General features: G+C 44.6%; 1 protein-coding gene across 7 annotated transcripts in view; it reads right to left on the bottom strand.

Annotated features, from left to right (window-relative positions):
- Positions 1–508: 508 nt before the first annotated feature.
- ABCD4 (ATP binding cassette subfamily D member 4) overlaps positions 509–3,614 on the bottom strand; it is an 18,654-nt gene continuing 15,548 nt past the window's right edge. For 5 of the 7 annotated variants that reach the window (XR_013331726.1, XR_013331730.1, XR_013331731.1 and 2 more), the window contains one exon: positions 509–1,396. The gene's annotated coding sequence lies outside the window, so the exon portion shown is untranslated. The remainder of the gene's footprint in view (positions 1,397–3,614) is intronic. The other 2 variants (XR_013331727.1, XR_013331728.1) reach the window with 2 other exon arrangements.

The following is a 3,614-nucleotide window of genomic DNA, read 5'->3' as shown; positions in this document are numbered from 1 at the left end:
AGCCTTTGTCTAGTAAGACCAATATCTGGGCTTCTTCACGGATGGTTTCCGTCATTCTCCCCATTTTGAATGGACTGTCGTCCTGTTTCTTTGCAGAACTTGTTTTTGTTGAAAATTGGGTATTGAACATCATAATATGCTAACTGCAAACCAGTTCCTCCCTTTCCTTAGAGTTTTTTTTTTTTTTTTTTTTAATGTTTTATTTATTTCTAGGAGAGAGAGAGACAGCGCGAGCAGGGGAGGGTCAGAGAGAGAGGGAGACACAGAATCCGAAGCAGGCTCCAGGCTCTGAGCTGCCAACACATTCCGATGCGGGGCTCGAACCCATGAGCTGTGAGATCATGACCTGAGCTGAAGTCAGACGCTTAACCGACTGAGCCACCCAGGCGCCACTCATCTTGTTTTTCAATGCTTCTTTGGAGGGATGGATGTTTTTGGAGCTGCCTACTCAACTCTTTTGCTTTCTCTTGATAGTGTCCTTTGATGCACAAAAGCTTTAAGNTCCCATGCATTTTTCTTTGGTTGCCTGTGCTTTGGGCATATTTAAGAAACCATTGTCAGATCCAAGGTCATAAAGATCTCCCCATGTTTTCATCTAAGAGTTGCTTAGTCTTAGCTTCTAATTTTAATTTTCATTCATTTTGAGTTAACTTTTGCACCTGGTGTAAAAGGGTTCCTTTCATTCATTTGCATGTGGATATCCAGTTTTCTAGCCCCATTTGTTGAAGAGACTGCTTTCCCCACCGAATGGTCTTGGCACTCTTGACAAGAATCACTTGACCTTAGATGTATTCACTTAGGTTTATTCCTGGACTTATAATTCCATTCCAGTGAATGGCCTGCCTCTCTCCATGCTAGCACTGCGATGTTTCGATTACAGTAGCTTTCAAGTAATTCTTGAAATCTTGAAACCTGAATAGTCCACCTTTGTTCTTTTCCAAGATTGTCCTGGCTATTTGTGACCACCTGGTATGAATTTTAGGATCAGCTTTTCCATTTCTGCAAAAAAAAGGCCGTTGAGATTTTGATAGGGATTGCATTTAATAGATCATGTTAGGAAGTATCGCTCTGGTAAGTGGACACATGACAGGGATGACAAAAGATTGCTTTTCTGCCGTGTCCCACAGCCCTAGCAGATTCGGAACAGAGGAACGTCTCCATGTGTCATCCACTGGGTCTGTGTGGTTCCCTGAGTGGTAGAATGAAGTTGAGGAAATTACTTGCCTGGCTGATTTGAAAACACTTAAAATAAACATTTTGTCTTTGTTCTCTACTAAGGACATTATAACCTGACTTCCACGCAGGTGTGTATGGGTTCATCCAAAAACTCAGTAGCCTCCATCAGAGATCAAAGGTGGAATCTGCCCCTAAGAACGGCTTGCTCCTGGCAGAGTTTCTGCAAGGGAGAACACTAGACTTTAAAAACAGAAACAATACTGGGAACATGTCTGAGGTGGAGGAAAGAGCAAATGCCAAGACCCAGAGTTAGGCACCACTGTGGTCTCCCAAGTAAGCTGCTAAAGCAGCACCTGTAAAAGGCTTGGAGCTGAAGGATCCAGTAAGGAGGAAGCGAGTCAGTAAGGAAATGTCACCAAACAGGCTGGGGGGAGCTTCAGCTACATTCAAAAAGTACAGAAATTAAACTATTGAGGGGGTCCTTCTATTCCCGGCTCCCACAACTTAACAGACACATGTCCAAGGGGGTCAGGAGAATCCTTAATCCTTAGAGAGACAGGTTTCCCCTCAACCTAAGGAAGAGCTTTGTTCAGTTAGAGGGGTCCAAGGATGGGTGGTCCCCAGTGATAACTGTTTGAACAGAGAGGCAGAAAACCACTGGGCAGGATGTAGTTCAGAGATCAAGTACGGGAAGGCTCCTGAAGTAGATGCCAACATTGATGGTCCCCCCGAGCCCCGCAAGATGGTCTGACACTGGCTGAAGGGCCTTTGCAGAGCAGATGTCCCTAAGAAGGCTTCCCCAGGGACCAGAACTTCAATCAGACCCGGCCAGGTGGCCACCTGAGCTCTCGTAGCCCAGCACCTGGGCGCACCGCTCTAGCGCCCCCACAGTGTGGAGCTGGAGCTAAGAAACGGCTCTAGCCAGGCCGGGCCGGGGAGACATCAGCTACCCAGGCAGTGCTCGCCCAATTTCTACTTCTACCATTTCCCACGCCACATCTGGGATCACTTTCAGGGATAACCAACGAGGCAGTAAATAACCCCAAGTCTTAGAGTGAGAAAAGTATTTCCCTTGCAGTTCCCATTCCAGGTTTTTAACTTCATTAAGGAGAAAATTCTCATTTGGATGCCAGTACGTCAAATTCCCTTACAACATCCCCTAACCTCCCTTTGTACAAAGAGAGCAAGCCTCAGAGTCTTTCAAACTGCAATCTTGTAACACTGCTTACATTCATTTTTACTTTTTCTTTTCATTTATCTTGAGAGAGAGGGTGAGCAGGGGAGGGACAGAGAGAGGGAGAGAGAGAGAATTCCAAGCTGGCTCTGCACTGTCAGTGAGGAGCCTGACTCTGGGTTCAAACTCACGGACCATGAGACCATGAGCTGAACAGAAACCAAGAGCCGGCCGTTTAACTGACTGGGCCACCCAGGTGCCCCACAGTTACTTCTATTTATATCAAATATAAACTTTAAAAAACACAATTAGTTTTATAAAGGGAGTTAATTCTGGGGCGCCTGGATGGCTCAGTTGGTTATAAGCGTCTGACTCTTGGTTTCTGCCTCTGGTCATGATCTTACGGTTTGGGAGTTCAGGCCCCACAAGGGTCTCCGCACTACTGGTGTGGAGCCTGCTTGGGATTCTCCCTCTCTCTCAAAATAAATGAATAAACTCACACACACAAACACAAACAAAAAAAAAGTGTCAGTTCAGAAAATATTAAGTGACTGGGGTGCCTCAGTCAGTTAAGTGTCTGACTCCTGGTTTCAGCTCAGGTCATGATCTCAGTTTGTGAGATCGAGCCCTGTCTTGGGCTCTGCACTGTTAGCAGAGCCTGCTTGGGAGTTTCTCTCTCTCTCTCTCTCTCTCTGCTTCTCAAAATAAATAAACATTAAAAAAAATTAAGTGGTGAACAAATAAAGAGATCTGACAAAAATTATGGATGTGCTGCTCTGACAACTAAACATTGGGGAACATTGTTCTAGAATAAGGACTTTGGGCTCAATCATTTTCCATAGCAAAATTTTATGCTTTCTGGGTTTTGTCTGTTCCCCCTGGCTGTTGCTGTTTCCTAACAATAAGACCATTTAAAAAAAAAAATTTCCTCCTTATTTTAGCTGACTGAGGGGAAAGAGATTTAGCTGCATCGGAGTTAAAACAAGAACAGAAGGGCCCTAGAGGTTAGTGGCTCAAGTACAACCAGCAAAGGGAATGTGGAGATGTGGGGCGAAGTGAAAAACCAGGCACAGAAGGTTCCAGCACTGTGGAGAGTGCTACTCCCTTCCCCCTGACTCCCAAACACAAGTCTGCAGATGCAATTCAAAGGTCATCTTACAATGGAGAGGACAGAGTAGGGAGAAAGCTCCAATTTTTAAGAAATGTTTATCTTTTCTTTTTAAAAAACATTATAAAATTTAAATGGTTGATTCAAGTTCAAAAA

This window comes from Crocuta crocuta, unplaced genomic scaffold, assembly GCF_008692635.1.
Source record: "Crocuta crocuta isolate KB4526 unplaced genomic scaffold, BGI_CrCroc_1.0 scaffold186, whole genome shotgun sequence".
NCBI lineage: Eukaryota > Metazoa > Chordata > Mammalia > Carnivora > Hyaenidae > Crocuta > Crocuta crocuta.
Note: the sequence above shows the minus strand (reverse complement) of the source record. Positions and strands in the feature narration are given on the sequence as shown.